The sequence below is a fragment of the Teleopsis dalmanni genome, chromosome 1, assembly GCF_002237135.1.
Source record: "Teleopsis dalmanni isolate 2A chromosome 1, ASM223713v2, whole genome shotgun sequence".
NCBI classification, from domain to species: domain Eukaryota; kingdom Metazoa; phylum Arthropoda; class Insecta; order Diptera; family Diopsidae; genus Teleopsis; species Teleopsis dalmanni.
Window position 1 is genome coordinate 41,157,267 of NC_051846.1, and position 19,215 is coordinate 41,176,481.

At 26.6% G+C, this 19,215-nt stretch overlaps 1 protein-coding gene across 1 annotated transcript in view; it reads left to right on the forward strand.

The window, feature by feature from the left end:
* LOC119680056 (cytochrome P450 4d8-like) overlaps positions 1–19,215 on the forward strand; it is a 29,839-nt gene that overhangs the window by 806 nt on the left and 9,818 nt on the right. The gene's annotated exons all lie outside the window — the stretch shown is intronic.

Sequence of the window (19,215 nt, forward strand, 5' to 3'; positions counted from 1 at the left end):
CAGGTAGCTTTTAATTAATTTCTTTGTAGAATAAACACGATATTATCAATATTGTCACAGATATTGATTGAAGTATATATATATATCTTATATATTAAACCTTTTTTATATAATATTTTATTTATATATTAAACTGTCCTTACTACTGCTATTATTATTGTTGTAATGCACAAATTTGAGCTTCGTAAATATATTAATACTCATTGGTTAAGCACTAAGGCAACAAATTATTAAATGTTTTATATATTAAAAGTATTTATATAGTTTTTAATGCATACGATGCAATTATCAGTTTTCAGTTATTTTTAAATACAATATAAAAATATATATAATATATTTCTTAATAGTTGCATTATTTTTGGTTCACAAATCGTATTAGCTACGAGAATTAGTAAATATTTAATGTGTTTTCCAATAAACATCTTCTTTTTAAAACCAATTACACAACTTAATTATATGTAATACATACTTTATATATATGATATGCACTGCTTTAAATTCAAATAATTTTAAACACTTATAAAAAAATAGAAAAATAAAAAAAAAATTAATAGTTGGGATTAATCTTAAAACTTGACATAAAAAAAAAATTGAATTAAACCTTTTGTAAGTATTCAACATTTAATAAAAAGTCCTGCATAGTATATTTCCATATGATGAGCAGATGAACTTATAAAACTGCTATTAAGTTCAACATATGTGCTGCTTTTATTCACTACTTTTATATCTATTTTCACTAATATAGGTATAAAGCATGTTATTTAAAACAGTTAAAGGTGACATTATTATTTTAATATATATACATCACACGTTTGTATATAAAATGGGTAAATTCGGAAATAGTGTAAATGTGATAGGATTTGAGATACGATGAAAAATTTTCACAATATAGTAAAAAATAACTATGTTATCTTACATCAGTACATTTGATTATCAACATGAACAATATGTTTGTTGCAACTACACTTTATTGAAATTATTTTCAATTACTCTACATTATTTACCAACACTAAAGTGTTTTGTAGAGAGGTTTCCAAAAGTAGCGAGCTACAAAAACAAATATTCTTTTTATATTATTTTGATTAATTGAATTTTTGACTGACCATACAGCGGTAATAATAAAAAAATAAAATATAATTAATTCATTCAATTATTTTGCAGTTAATTTATGATATTTTTCTAATAAAATACAACAACTAAATTTATTAAAAAAAACTTTCACAGCATTTCAAGAAAACTCTAGAAAGAACATACAAGTTAAGTACGGTTGCGGGTCAATTGGGTAATGAACGCTGACTCTGAGCTTCAAATTTGGCAGGGTAGGGTGTCAACCTTTGGTACTTACTCCCTCAAAAAATTATTTAGAAATATTTAAGTACAAGAAATAATTCTAAAACCACTAATAATGGGTATTTGTCAATATTCAAAACAACTGTATGGTTAGATAAAAATTCAGTTGATTAAAAAAAATAAAATTTTGTTGCTACGATTCACTACTTTACAAAAACTCTCATTGAAATATATAATAAAAAATAAGTCACCAAATTTTTTTTAAAAAACTATAACATATTTATCTTGATGAAATAAGAATGTTTACTGTATTAAAAAATTTGTAACTAATATTGCAGACGTGATTATCTCAATTAGGCATATATAACTTCGTAGTTGAATTTACCCGCCTCTTCTGACGCCTGTAAAAAATTTATATTAATTTTAAGTAATGATTTTAGTGACAATATACATTTCCTCAATTAATTTGTTAAAGAATATTATAATTTTAAAGTAAATTTTTAAAATTTATATGAACTTCACGATTAATAACTCTAATTTAGCCTGATATACTTAATATATTCAATTTTATGACTTAAGTTGAATATCTATGTCGCAATTTCTTGTAGTTTTCGGATTTATAATTTATTCTAAGTTATAACAATTCCCTATTTAACAAATCTATTAATACTTTTATCAACCTTCTATTAAATGTGTATAAGAATGATCTATGAATAATATGCGAATAAAGAATTATTAATTAGGGATAATGGAAGCAAACATTACTGATCAATATTATTGAACAATTGGCATTGAAAAGGCTGATTGTTTTGTAAAGAAATCAAGAGCAGCCGTCCACAGGTTATACAAATTACAATTCACTCTTTTCCCACTAGACACATACACGCTCGAAGTTCACAGCAAAACTCACTAGAAATAGCTATGGAAAATTACAGTAAAATTTAAAATGAAGAAGAAAAAAAAACAACACCAAAGAAAATAAACAAAACGAAAATGAAACAAAAATATTTCTACATGTAAATATGTCATTTACTCGAATGAATTTCGATGCGTTTAGGTGTATATTGGTATATATGTGTGTGTGGAAGTATCAATTAATAATGATGCGAGAAATTTTCACACTCTGACCTTGCATAGAAGCAGAACACATATGAAGGGAGAAGCAATTTCCTATAAATTTTTAATTAAAAATAAAATGCACTGCGAAATGCGAAAAGACTTCAAATAACAACAACAATAGATAAAGAACAATTACCAAAAAAAAATAACAGAAGCAGAAGAAAAAAACTGTTAAATAATAAAAATAGAAAGAAAAATAATTACGAGCAAATCAAATTGATGCTTAGAGATATTTAGGAAAACATAAGAGAACTTAGGCACGCACTTAAGTCGCCATTTAGTAGCCGATAAAAAAACAAGTGCACTCATTAGTTTTATGTTGTGTTTATAATGTATGAGTAACTTCTTTTAATAGGGAATAGAAGCAAATGTTTTTAGTATTACTTGCATTCAAATGCTTAAAGTTAAATTTAATTTAATTTCAATTTACAAACATACATTTTCATATAATTTATTTAACTTAAATAATTCCTTAGAACATACACAACAATATTTGCACCTGAAGAGTCTTTAACAAAGGCCTTTGTTTCCACATTGCTTACAAGCCACACATAATGTGAATGTAAATGCCGCTGCCAGTAGCGCTGCTTATGATTATTTTATGAGCACACTTGCAGTGCACGTACATACATACATACATAAATTCAATTAAGATATGATGGCCCCACACACCACACGATAATGGTGTAATTAACAAAATTGTTCCAAGCCGCCAATTTTTGTTAGCTTCAATAAAGATGAGTAAAGGAACACAAAAAACAAACAAAAATGGTAGAAAAAAAAAAACAAAAACGCACACACTAATTTTATTGCTTATTTCACTGTAACCGCATGTCAAAGCACACTCATTGACAACGAAGACTGCTCAAATAATAACTACAACTACAACTACAACAATTACAACAAAGCACGTAAATAAATTATATCCGTTTCGTATTATTTTAACGTAAACGGAGTAAGCGTCGCAGTACACACTAACGCAGCTCTTTAGGCACTGCTGCGCCTTCCCTAACTTCATTTATAGACGGGGGTGAAACGGTTTTTCTGCTGCGTTTTGGGGTAACTTTATTTGCTTTGTGTACATAAAAAAAAAAATTTTTTTTTTCTTGTACAACGTTTTGCTGGAAAATTATTAATTTGCTGCTATTGATTGGTTTTGCTTTGGGAATTTTAATATTTATCTAAACGAAAATTTATATAAATAATAACAAAAATTTATTGTTATTATAACGATATAATAAGCTGTAAATCATTTCGGTTACAACAAAAAAAAGAGTAAAATTAATAGTTACTATAATAGTTTAAAAAAATATATAAAAATAATTTTTTCTGTATTTTTTCCTTATGTATAAATACTATAAACACTTAATTTTATTAATTTTATAAATGCCATATATATACATATTAGCTATATGTACATATATAACCATTACCATTAGATCTACATTACTATATTGTAAGTAGCAATCTATTTACCAAATTGTTTAACAATTCAACATGAATTTTCTTTTTAATATTTTTCGCAGTACATGTAACACAAAATTTTGTTTCGAATGGTATTTAATAATAATTATTTCTTTTTCACTTAAACAAAGTTTTCTTGGCTTAAACAATCATTAACTGTATACATATATACATATATAATTTTTTCACCCAATTTCAAGGCAAAACAAAATGTATTTGGGACCGTTTACGCGATTGAAAATGCCAACACGTCCGTCTTTAGTTGTGGCCGCTACTCCACTAAAAATGAGTATTCTTAAATGAAGAGCTTTTCACTTGCCAGAAGTGTAAACACACACAATTTTGAGCACTTTTCGTGCTTTGAGCCATTCGAACACTGTTTAAATTAATTAAATTTTCATTGCTAGTATTAATAACAAACAATATTAAATAACAAATTCATGAAGTGTATAGTCTTTTAAACAAATAATCTAAAAAAAAAATAATGTGTATATAAACAAATTAAATTTTGTATTGCAAAAATAACGCACGAAAGCATTTTGCTTCAAGTACCAGTAATTCAACTCATGTGTTTTAATTTTCACTCAAGGTGTCTCTCTAACCAGCTGTTTTGCACGCTTTTCGCAAATTTGCCAAATGAACTTAAAAAAAAATGAGCAAATAATTGCTCTCTTAAAGTCTTTTGTGGTATAGAAGCCTTTTGTTTGGTATCGTTTGGATTGAACAAAGCAATGTACCAAATGCTCTGTTATTGTTTCTTAAAAGCTTCTTTTGCTGTGCTTGATCGTAACTATTTTATGAACATCGTAGCGTATGAGTGATATTTTTATATTTGTGTGACGTACAGAGTAAACTCATTTTTAAGGATCATATTTTTTTAAGATTGTTTAGTAGAAGATTGTTGCAATATTTTCTGTCTGGTTTATTTAATTCTAAATTAATAATGATTTATTATTATTAATTTGTTGATAATAATAGCTTTTGCCCTCCTAGGTGATAAGGTAATATGCTATCATTCGAAATCAATAATAAAAAACAAATATTTTTGTGGTTTATTTTTCGAAGTTCTATTCACGGAATATAGCATTTAATGTGAGATGCACGCTTAAATAAATTATTATAAAAACTTCTAAGAGTAATATTTTCCTCAATATTTGTGTATTTAAGTGGAATTTAAAGCAAGGTCTGAATAAAATAAATTTCTTAATTATTAACGGGTTTAGGTCGGTTTTTTTTAAACACGAAAATTAAAAAAAAAATTATAACAAAAAATTACACTTATTAATTTTTGTTCAATATTTTAACTAAATATTAGTTTTTATAAAAGTTAATACGTGTACTTCGTAGACAATCTTAATTAAAAATATGAACATATATCGAAATAAAAAACCAAAAATGAAAAACAATAAGTTCTTTCAATGTTTGACTTTTTGTAACATTAAAATTTATTAACTTCAGAGCAAACACAAATTCAGAAAAAACAATTAAAATTAAAAATTAAACAGCAAAACTAATTGAAAATGCAATAGAATAGAAAATTTGTTTTTAAATGTATTAGTTATATATTAAATTTTTCTCCTATGATTGATCAGAGACCAGTAGATTTATGAAAGAGCGTCTGTGTCTTTTTTGTAATTAAGTATCTGATTGTCCGGAATATTAAATATGTGTAATATTTTCTGTGAGGAAACTGTGTTCCATCTCATGTGTCAGTGCCCATCTTTAGCCAGAAAGAGATCAAAGATCTTGGGGGGCCCTTTTCTGACCGATCTGACTGATCTGTCATCCTACAATGTGAGGGACCTAGCTAGATTCATAGATCTGTCGGGTTGGTTCTCCTTCACCTAATAGGGGTGTCATTGCCTATGTGGGGCGTTGGTCGTATACTGATCACCTTGTCTATATACGAACATCGCTTTTCCTTGTGGTACCACAACGGGCCATTATTTGTGCTCAAGCGGGCTTTCTTGGGTAAACAAGGCCGCCACTCCAACCAACCAACCAACCAATATTTTCTGTATTAGTTTATGATTATAATTTGGCTAGTTGTTGACGATATGTACTTCTTCAAAATTTGGAGTATGATTCAACATAAAGCAATGGGTCGCTAATGTTATCTTTTGTTTATTGGGAGGTGTCCTATATTTGCTTTTGTTGTACCAACATATACCTGCTAAAATATGTCAGACACGTCACCTCCTCATTAAATTTTGTATACGGCATTGTACTCATCTAATTTGTGCAAAAAATTTGAAATGTATTTTCCTATATCTATATTTTTATCTATTTCCCTATATGTTCCCTATATTTCAGTTAAATCGAAGATAATAAGGTCAAACCCCTTCCGTTCCCTAAATCTATGATCCATATGCACGTTATATCAGCATTTATATCATTTACATAATTTTCATAAATTATAATATATTTTATCATTTAAATAAACCAATTATTTTGTGTTATGAACTTAGTTTTAACTAAAATCAAATATATATATATAGGACCTACCCTCAAAAAGCTACCCTTTTTGCTCTATTCCATTTTGAGTAAACGGGGTAACCCTCATGTGCGTTTCTTAGCGGCGGACACATTTGTTGAGTAGATAATTGTTGGAAGAAAAAAACATTAGTAAGTTGACGTATGCAGCGGAATTAATTATTATTTACATTACTTATTATTACATTATTATTATTAAAATTTAACATTAATTTTTAAATTAGAATATACAATATGAAAATTAAAATATATAAACTTAAGAAAAGTGTTATTTTTGAATATTTTAAAAAATAGTACTATATTTATTTATGTGAATATGAATGAACATAATTGTGTTAAATTAAGTTTAACTACATATATATTGGATATATAACATATTCTTTATATCGAAAAAGAGCTTAGAGTGATAGAGTGGAACACTCCCATGATTGCACGAATAGTACTACTTGTCGGTTATCATCCTCTCTAATCAGAAAAGTTTCTATTTAATGAACAAAATGATGGACTTTACACAGAACTTATTTTAGAATTCTGATATTGAAATGGTATCTTAAGGCTGATTTTTTTAAATAATTAACTCCGAATAAAAACTATAATAAATCCAATAACATAATTTAGCAATTTAATCGAATGGAATAATCAATTACTTATTTAATAAATTGTAAAGCTCAATTTGTTATATAAATAATAGTTTAATTAATAAATAGCACATTTACTCCAGATTCTATCCATAGTTCGAGATCTTTCGAGGTTGTCCCCATGGTTTTATTATAGATGTCTTTTTGCAATCTATTGTCTTTTTGCCATAGATGTCATGTAAGTTATTTTTATTTTCTGTCCAATACATGTCCATTTTCTTCTTTAAACTTGAATCTTGATTCGGTAGGTATGTACTAAGCTCAACAGTTGTTCATATACCATTAACGCCAAAGAATTCGCTATAACATATCTGGTTAAAGTAAAAAATTGAATCTTGCAATTTACTTTTTGTTTAAAATCATTTTTTCAATTTATAATAATTTAATTTATTTTGAATATTTACTCACTTTCTTTATTAACAAAATTAATAAGCAACCTCTTCAACACATACATTTTAGAAAGCTTTGAGCTTCTACGTAATATCAAAGACACAAACCAATAAAATTGAAATTAAAAGCTTCAATTCGAAATAGAATATTTACAGGGTGCTGCAAAAAATTTAATAATTTATTTTAAAAGTTATAATGTTATAGGAAACAATGCATTTAATTTTTACGTTTTTACATTTATTAACCCTATTTAATAATAAATTTATTTATTACATTATTGTGTCTTCAATTATTTTCGATATTTTTTATTACAGTTATATGTTATTAATATAAGTTAAATTGACTATTTTACTTAATGAAACTAGTATATTTGGTAGAGATAAAGTTCAACCAACTTATTTGTTCAAGTATGGTTTTAGGTCAGTAGGCTAATGAATGCTGACTCTGAGCTTAAACCTTGGCAAGGTACGAGTTCAATCCTTGGTAATTGCAGTCTAAAAAATGTATTTACTATTAATTAAATATAAAAACTAATTCCTAGATCAGTGACGATGTGGTATTTGATAATATTCGAATCCGCTGTACCGTCAGCCAAAAATTCGATTAATAAAAATAATATATGAGAATGTTTGTTGTTGTAGTTTACTAGTTTTAGAAATCTCTCTACTAATTTAACTTCCAATTGTTTGAAGATAATGCAAATGAACAATGTTTGAAGTCTTAATCAAAACACTAGACATTAGAAATTAATCTATACGCAATTACAATAATATCAAGCAACTTAAGCATACTAAGTACTTGAACTACCACCTTGAGTGGGCATATAAAATGTATTTCATGGTTTATCTTTCTTTATTTCTGGCTGGGCCTTATAAGTTATTCTTGGTACTTCGAAAATGAAACTGTGTGAGCAATGCAATGAAGGACTTTTATAAGTGAGGACAATAAAATTTGGTTGCAGTGGAACAGGCCATCAGATAACTCTCCAAATACCTCAATTAGCTGTTTTGCCATCACATTCCTCGCAAGATCCACTAAGATAGAAAAATTTAGATAGTTTAATAAGTATATCATCTTCACCAAACAACAGTCTGATAAACTGTCACAAAAGTATTTCTTCTGGACGCCAATACTGTGCACTCACAGAAAAAGAGTTTAATGGTTTCTTAATCCTAAAAGTTTCCACAACATCTGCAGTCAGGATTATAAAGAATACCCAGTTTCTCTACGTGGATTCCCTTATGCCAATGACAACAAACAACTACAGTAAGCCTTGCAGTATTCACACGATCCCTCTTGATAAGTACCCAATATCTAATTAATTGTAGGCGGACCATATTTGTTTTAATTACATTTGTTACTGGTAAGCTGGGGAAAATAGAAGTAAGTTCTTTGCTTAATGGTCTCTATGGTAATATAAACCGCTATCGCTACGGACGCATCCAAGAAAGTACCGAGGCAGGTTAAACCGTCAGCTTTCTCGTTTGCTTCGAATTTTCTATACTCAGTGACCCATATAGGAGTGATGTCAACCAACGAGATTAGCTCATTGATTGCTTCTCTACTTTCTGAATAATTAAGAAGCAAAATAATGTTGCGTGTATGAGAACTTGGTTAACAAGACGTTCATATGTATTCAAGAAGTTAGAGAAATGGTGTTAAAGAGGATTTTTTCGTTAAAATAAATTAAATATTTCGTTAAGCAATTCTACTTATATGATCACAATAAAATATTTTTGTTTGAAGAATTTTATGTCTTTACTTTTTAATATTATTATTATTGTTAATTAATTTATATGTAATAAATTAGATGTATAGATTTTAATGACTTGCCTGATTTTGAAGATGATTTATCCACATTTAGGTATATTATTTAAAAACTTTTTTCATAATTATCTTATAATTATATATATTTATTTCATATTATTTTGCAATATATAATAATTTGTCATATACTTTTCTATATATCATATAATTAATTTAATTTATTTTATATCATTTTGCAATATGTGATAATTTGTCTCATATGCTAATTTAATAAATCATATAATCATATAATTATATATGAATTTATTTTATATTCACTTATAGTATTGGTGTAGTAATTTCATTTTTAAATTAATTTGTATTCTTTATAATTATATATTCCTTAGAATTAAATCGATAAATTTTATAACACTCTGCAATATATAATAACTTGTCGTTAATACTAATTTTATAAACATCATATAATTTATATATAATATATATATATTTATATATGACATATTTTATATACATCAATATTTATACTGTAATTTCCTTTTTAAATTAATTTTGTATATCATATAATTAAATGGATTAATTTCATATAATATATATAATAATTAGTCGTTAATACTAATTTTTTAGGTATATATGGTATAATGTAATTGATAAGGTATTTATTTTCTATTAATTTGTAATATTTATATTGTAATTTCCTCTTTAAATTAATTTTGTATATCATATAATTAAATAGATTAATTTTACAACATTCCGTAATATATAATAATTTGTCTCATATATTAATTTTATATTTATCATATAATTATTAAGGGATTTATTTTATATTAATTTGTAATATTTATATAGTAATTTCCTTTTTAAATTAATTTTGTTTATCATATAATTAAATAGATTAATTTCATAATCATTTGCTATACATAGTAATTTGACCAAACCGTTGCATAAGTCACAAATAAAGTCATTAAGATTTTCAGTATTTTATTCGCATAAGTTCAAAGGGAAATACCCACAATAATTCCAAATAAATAAAATTTTCGCAAATTTATTAATTTTCTCACATATAAACTATATGTTTTCAATATTTGTATTATAATTTTCTAGCATATTAGTGGCATGCTTTAATAATTTGTTTCGGATTATCAACCAAAATTATTAACTCAACTCGAGAGATGTTGTTTTGTCCGTGATTTGATTAATTAAGGTTCAATTTAAATGTAGGCCCAAACTCACTGTGTTACATTGTCTGGCGTAACGTAATTAAGACACTAATTTGACTTTAAAGTGAGTAAAGTTTTGGTTATGATTAATGGTCTTGCCAAACAAAAGCAACTGAAACCCATGATAAAGTGAAAGTTTCCTAAACACATTTATTTCACTATTTTATTTTATTATTTTTTTTTATTATTTTGATAAAAATCATAGAAAAATATACCTAACACCATCGTATCGTCATCATAATCGGCATCGGTATTTGAGACAAATTAATAATGACATTTCGAAAACATAAAATTTAATTAACACATAATCTTAAAATTCCAATAAAATTCTGAACAAAAACAATTCAATTTGTGCAGAACGGAATTATCTTATCATACCACGTATCTGCCTCTTTGCCTTTCTGCCTTCTGCCTTGCCAATTCTCAGTCAATGGCCAAAATTAAAAATCCATTAAATGCTTATCCGAGCGAGAAATGTAAATTAGCGCATAAATTAAAACCGAGAATCAAGTGAACATAAATTAATAAAAAAAACCTTTTGCCAATAGACAAACGCTAATTTATTTACTTCTAATTATTTGGTTAAAAGCCAAGAAACGCGACCTTCGGTAGCTGCAGTCATCGTCAAAGGAAAAATATTGTTACAAATTTTAATGAATTCGATTTAAAACAAATTAAACAATGGAAACAATGTAAAACAAACAATAAAATTGCCAATAAATAATAAATCAAAATATATTAATTTCCGGTGGGTATTGCATATTTTATACAACCCTACAAGCAGCATTTAAATACCGTTTCTTTAAGTTCACCTAAAGCCAAAGCTGAGAAAACAAAAATATTGCCAAATTTGGCAACATTTATCGTAGTTACGAGTTAAGGCAGACAATGGAGTACGAAAGAAAAATGCAAAAAGTTTGGGAAAATCCATAACCAACCATAGCCAACCATACCCAATAAAGTTAAGATATTTGTAGCGTTACAACCTCACATATATTTTGCAACTAATTAACATTTTTTACGCGTACGACGCTTTTTCAAAATCACTTCGAAGAGTAGGTGTAGAAAATATATCAAGCAATTGCCTATATTGGAACTGACACAAAAATGTCTAACATATATGGCTTAATTGTATATTTCTGAACATTATCGAAAAACTTAATTGATTTAAAAGCACTCCAAATCGCTTATGTCAAAAGAGATTAGCCTTAATGTGCCTTCAAGCCTGCAATGGAAACGCTTAACAATACAAAACTCACTTCGAATTGCGTTGCTTCCAAAATTATCTAAAATGATATGCCTACAAACATGCAAACTTGGAAATTTATGCATATAATTGATATATTATAATTTGTTGATCAGTTGAGTTTGTTTAGAATGAGGGTTTTCCCAAAAATGCCTGAAAGCTCGTTTCAAAATTAATTTTTAGGCCGCTTTCTTTGCGCTACGCTTAAAACACCGGGTATTTGCAGCACATGAGAGAAGAGGCACTAGAGAGCTCTTTATTTGTATCTTTAAATAAATTTCTAAAGAAATTCAATTCTAAAGAAAACTCTTTAGAATTAGAAAACTTATAATGTTTAAGTCTCTTCAAAACCAAAGATAATCTAAAAATATATAACAATCTATTGACGTAATAATATTTTTAATATATTTCTTCAAAAAAAAAAAAAAACAAATCGCAATATCTTATTTAAGGACGCTTGGACCTTATTTCTTTTGAAGTAGGTGTGAAATGCTCCGAATAGCTTTTGAATTTAACAAGATCGTACAACATTAAAAATAAAAAGCTGTTCAAGAAAGTTTTAGATGACTTTGTTGTCTCCAGAAATGGAGCTATCATATCTTCGCCTTGATGGTATGAAGTTCTACACTTTTCAACTTGAAATCCTAATATACTTAAAAAAGTACTCTACATGTTATGCTGAAGAGTATACACACGAATATATAATCATGAATCCTTTTCTGGTCATATCATTTTAAACATTTTGCAATTTTTTTTTTATAAACTTTTTGGGAAATTATTCTCTCTGTTTACATTTCTACTGCTACTGCGTAGCGCTTTTTTATTATTTATTAATATTATTTTGTATTTTATTATTATTTTTTATTATTATGATTTCTTATTATCATTATTTTAATTATTATATTTACATACTGTCAACTGGAACTTTAACTTTTGTTATAATTCGCAAATGCTTTTGAATTAAGTTGAGCACTGACTGTAAGCGTGAGTGGAGTAATTCAGTTTATATCATGACTGTTATAGTTTAAATTTATTTGGACAATTCAAATGCACGTGAAACTATGACTAAATTACTGAAATAGTTTTCAATCAAATTATTCTACTTTCTTACTTTATTTTTATTTTTATATATAATTTCTTTATGTTCATACTTATATTACACTTATTTTCTTATTACTTATTTGGCCATAACAACATATTACCTGAATACGGCCCGACTCATACCTACATTTTAGTCCTTAATAAATTGTTATCAGAGACTGACGTTGAATCGAATTTTTATTCAATATATTATTTTTCTCAACACTTGCCAATAAATAGAATAGGATCTTATGAAAGTAAAAACTCATCTAAATGGCTTCAATTAGTTATCACAATTCTAAAAGTCTATGATTTCAAATGCAATAACAGCGTAAGAATAATAACAGGTAACAGATAACAGATAACAGAGCTCGATAAGCGTGATGATGTTAATTTAATCCATTTATCGAGATTTATTAAACTTATATTGTTAAGTTTACAATGAATCCCAGTGTAAAATATTGCTTGACTATCTCAAAAACTCGGTGATAAGTTTGTCAACATTCAGGTGAAGTAACAAGTATCTTAATACATTTATTATGCCATTAAGGCCGTGTGCGAATTCGAATAAGTTGATGGCAAATTGAGGGAAATAGTAAATTATGTCGGTATGGCAGCAAATGTTGATATTTACTAGTCTTTCGAGTAGGATAAATTAGATAAAAATAGATAAATTAGATATAACCATTGTTAACACATTTTATAAGATATTTAATAAATAAATAATGGTCAGCCAAAAATTCAATTAATTAAAATAATATAAAAAAAAATAAAATTTTTGTTGTTGTACTTCAATACTGTTCGAAAAAAAACTTCTTTATAAATAAATAAATAAATTTAAAAAGTTTTAACCAAAAATAATAAATAAATGCAATAAATAAATATTTATATAAGTGCAGTGTAAAAAATCCCTAGGAAATTTTAATTTACTTTACCCTCATTTACTCGAACTCACACTTGGACTAAATTGAAATAATGCAGAAAAAATAATGATGAAAAACCCACCTCTAATGATTGGTTTTAGAAATTAATTAAGGAAATGAGATTATATTACTATATTATACTATACTATATATACTATATTATAAAAGCAAAATGTAGCAAAATATGAAGTGTCGACAATGCTGGGAGAGGCGCAGATACATTTTTTTTCATTTTTGCTTTTTATTTTAAATTTAGTGTTATGAAAAACTTTTTTTTTAAATGACAGGTGTGCACATGTGAACTTTCGAGTGCCAGACTCATAAAACAAAAGCAAAACCCACAAAGAGAAGTTAGTTCACATTAACATAAAGTAAATAATTTATAACAACTTTAACAATATTGAGATAAAAAAATGTTGGTGCTCACAAAAACAATGCAACGGCTCCGAAATCAGAAATCAGGTTTGTATGCTCGAAAACTGAAAAACAGCTGACGGACCGCAAACCGGCATTTCGAACATGACGTTTTCACTGTAAATACTGAGTACGGATGGATGGATGGCTTTGTCTGGATGCACAACCAAAACAACAAAAACAAAAAAAACAACAAAAACAAAAATAACAACAACAGAACAACAAATTCAGCTGGTATTTAGTTGTGTGACGCTCTCCAACTATTGACTATTGACTCAAACACAGCGCCAAAATAAGAACTGGCCCGAGACTTGGCTTAACCACTTTGCGGCACAATCAAAACAAATTCAGTTTCGATCGAAATTCGCAGCGGTGAACACAGTGAAGCGCTTGGAATATCTTTTAGATGCGCTTGAAGATTTTGTTTGAATTGAAAATAAATTAAATATTTAACGTACGACAAACGCAGTTAACTCTAAAAAGTGATACCGAAACGTGTTGCGTTTATTAAATAAAATTAAGGCAAAAATATATTCGAAAAGTTTGCGTCTTATTAAATCGAAATTTATAAACTTTAAACGTAGAAAAAATAGTGCGTTTCCGTTTAATCGACGAATTAAAATCTCGAAAAAGTTAAAAAATACACCAAATATTTTTTATTATTTTTTTCTTATTTTTCTGAATTGAAACGAAGGCGAATATATTAAACAAATTTGCGAAAAATTACACTCGAAATAAATTAAATGAAAGCGTGCATTTTATTTTAAATTTAGGCAATTTTTGGTTGATTTGATTTTTTTCTTATATTAAATTTAAATTTTATTTTTGTTAAATTTAACATTTTGGATCTGTAATTTGTGTTCATTCAACTGTGAGTTTGTGCAACGTGCATGGATTTGTTAACTCACTGATGAATAATTGAGTTGACGCTTTCAAAGTAAGCAAGCCCCATAAATATAAAATAATAATTATAAAATATATTCATATATGCTATTTAGTTATTCATTTTAATTTAATATAAATGTCTAAAAATATTAATCATTAGTTAGTAATTACCGAAAATACTATTATGAGGCAATTCAATGCATAAAAAATTTATTTGAAATTATTTTGATGATTAATGAAGTTGCACATGTGCAAAATACAATTTCTCTTAATTAATAAAAATACAAAAAAATACAAAAAATTAATTACAAGAACCTATTGTATACAATATTTTTTTGACAAAATAATTGTAAAAAATAACTTATTTCTTAAATAAAATATCGTTAGAAATCACGCTTCAGATACATCCTATACACAACTTAAAATGCTTACGAGTGTAATCTATGCATTGCATCCATTAGATTTGAAATGACGTCAGTTTACTGAAGCAGTTCAGTTTTTGATATACGGAAAAACAACTATTAATGGAATATTTTGTTATGATAAAAAAATTAATATCAAAATTCAATTAATTAATTAATTAATAATATATACTGCCTTACAGTCGAAATCTATATGAGACGCCAACATTTTTTTTTTTTTTGTTTATTTGAGCTCCTCTAACTTGAAAATCAAATTTTTGTGTTAATTGCTTTTCGGAAGATAAGAGTGAATTGATTTGTTTAAATAATAATATTAATATAATAATATATAATATATATAATAAGAACTTAATAACAATATTAATATAATAATAATACATTTTTAAATAGTTTAATTATATGTTGCATTGATTTTCTAAGAGCGATTACAGTAGCATAATACTATATACAGACATACTTTAATTTCGCAAAAATCTTAGTTTCATCTCGGTTTCAGTAAAATTCAGCTGTTTTTTACATAAAAAATTCAATAAAGTTCGAACGAAATTAAGGAAAATGGTCTTATACTAAGTTCAGACACATCTAAATATCGCAAAAATCTTAATTTCATCTTGGTTTCAGCGAAATTAAGGAAAATCACCTTAATTTCCTTGAAACGAAGGCGAATATTAAGGGACATTTCAAGTGCAACTGTGTGTAAGATAAATTTTAAGCAAAAGATAAAGTTGAGATAACGAAAAAGTGACATTTTTTTATTTAAATGTCAGTCACATTTACTAAAATGTTTAATAAAATCGGGAAATATTTTGAAAATAGTGGAAATTTTTAAATTTGCATATATAAAAAAAAACTGTAACTGTTATTAATCTAAAATAGAGTGGAAAATAATAATTCACGTCCCAAAAATGCACTAAAGCTAATAAAACTACTGAGTACCATCCTTTATAGTTATAATAATTAACTTTCAAAATGTCCCAGATACAAATGGTGTTTGAAGCATTTAATTTTTAACACTCGATTTGTACACAAAAAACATATGATTTCCTTAATTTGGTGCAGTATGAACACTATCGAAATTAATTTCATTTAATTTTTAATTTAATTTTTAACTTAATTTAATTTTTACGAAATTAAGAAAATTTGACTGTATGAACAAAGTATAAGATTTTTTTTTTATTTATTATTACAAAATGTCTATTACTGACCTTGTCTTGCAAACCCTGGGAAAAAAGATTCCTTTTAACAATTTCACCTTTAATATTTTATATATTAACTTAAAGTTTTAAGTCACGTTTTAACTTAAAGCTCAGTTTTTCATATCTTCAGCTAAAGGTAGAAGCGCTCTTTAGTCCCTACACTAAAATTATTTAGATTTGTAGATATTTAAATTTTTAAACTGCTACAATTCTTATATCGTTTATTTGATTTCGACAATTTCCTTTTTTTTTTTTTAAATCCAAAGACAATATAATTCTAATACATACTCGTAATACAAATACCATATATATTAAATTTTTTTAGTCACAAAACTAATTTGGACGAGAATCCGATTTTCAGCGAATTATTCCAAACAATTTTCTCCATTACACTATATACTTACTTCTCAAGATATCTGAGTCTAAATTTCTAAACAATAATTTAACAAATGTCATTTAATGCCACCAGTATGAGCATTAATCACACTTTAATTATATTGACTACTTATACTTTTGTTAGTGATTTCCATATAAAAATTTCTAACTTTAACAAATCTCAGTAACTTATGTTTAGTGTAGTAAAAAAGAGGTACCAAATAGCTAACATATCTTAAATAAAATTCGTGGTCAAAAGAGTTTGCCCAAAAAACTGATATGGTATTAAATTCAACATTTGATCTTGACTGTTTTTCGTACTTGATACTCACTAGGAGAGGTCGTGAGTTAATATCTACCTGGTGCGAATTGCCATGACATATATATTCCTGATTTAAGCCACAAAAAAATCTTATCAAGAAATTTTTTTTCAAATTTTTACAGGTTTCCGATCTTGAGAGGGTTAAGTCTCTTTTTTTCGTTATATTCATTTCGTTATATTTCCTTAGATTTATATCCTCGACTTTTTGAAGTTTTGTTTATTATTTCCTTTAGTCATAGAAAATGTTTCAATAACTGATTGTATAAATAATTTTAATTCGTATATAAAATGTTCACTAAGTAAAGTGTATACTTACTACTTCATGTAAAAACATGAAGTATCCTAAACATATACCAATCTCTGCGTTTAACCATAAAATTCTTGAGTCTAAGTATTTCTTGCAATTTTTGAGAACATTAATTAAAACAAGAAACTTTTGTATTTTAAGTTTTCCAAACTATCAAGGATTGCATATTTAAAATGATAATACCATAAGCCCCAATACACAGGAGTGTCTAAAAATATACTACACCGCAATTTTGCTGCATTTAAGATTATGAGATATATTTGATTAGTGTTTTTTGCAAGGAGAGCAAGGGTAAGGGTAAGTAAGGGTAATTCGTTGAACTTCTTATAAGCCCTTTAACTAACTTTTAACCTTTAACTTATAAGAATTTTAACAGATGTTTGATTTGTCTCAAAGTTTCATGAAATATTTCCAAAGATTTGAATATTGGTTTGCCTAAAGACGAAGGATTAAAGCACTACTAACATTATTTTCGAAACCATTGCTTTAGTTATTGAATTTTCTCTTGCGTGATTAGAATCGCGCAATAATTAATTGAATTAAAAAATTAATTACACTTGTGTTTTGAATTTAAAAACATTCAATTAACTACGCAATTAATATAACTAGTAATTGTCATATCACGAATCTCATTTCAACAATTCGAGGATAATTATGTATTAAAGAATATAAAATAAAATGTTTTCCAAGTACAGTTGGAATATTTACCGACATTAAGTAGGTCGATTTGAATTTCTTCAGATTTTTCCTGAAATTAAAATGCTATCTACTATCTACAAATATCTACTAAGTCCAAGTGTCCAAATTGGTTTAATCATATTCTTATACGTATGTAATACTATGTTTTTACAGGTGTCATTTAGACAGCTCATTAAGGCTGCTAATGAAAATAATTCACCCTACAAAGAGCTTTCATATAAATGAACTCATTATAAATAAATCAACTGTTTTAAGGCGAACAACGTCAAATACAATTCTTAAAAAAAATTTCCCACATGGAAAATTACTAAAATTTAAAATATTTGTCATATGATTTATATGTAAAATGTAAACAAACAATCTCCTTATAATTGGAGAGGTGTCCCTCGTATATATTAAATAGACATTGCGCAATTTTATTTACAATTTTTATAATTTTAAGATATCTGCAATAAATTTGTTATAACAAACATGAAATTAGAAACGAACTGGGCACTGATATACACGGCGACCATATTAGAGCTTTTGTGATGTATATGTTCGGTTATTTCTAAGCAGTGCTAAAAGAGTAGCTAAAAGATAATAACTGACATTGTTATCAATTTAATCTATTCTCTTAATTATACTTATTTAACTTATCCATTCTACAAGATTCCAAATAGATAAAGACTTTACTATTCTTATTTGAATTTTTCCTACTTTAAAAGATTAAATTCAATTTTCTGTACTCGTACCACTTTAGGCAAGAGAAGGTTTTCCTATTTTCAAATTCTTTGCGTATACTACATAAAGTGATATAGGAATTTTTAAATTTTTTAAGTAGGGTGTACCACTAAAAAAGTCAAATTATATATTATCAAAAAAAAATAATATCACGACGTATGTAGTGTGGGGAGCGCGTTATTGGACGCTCAAATAAATTGGGGTTAAATACTTATACTATTAATCATTTAAGGTTATATTTTTTT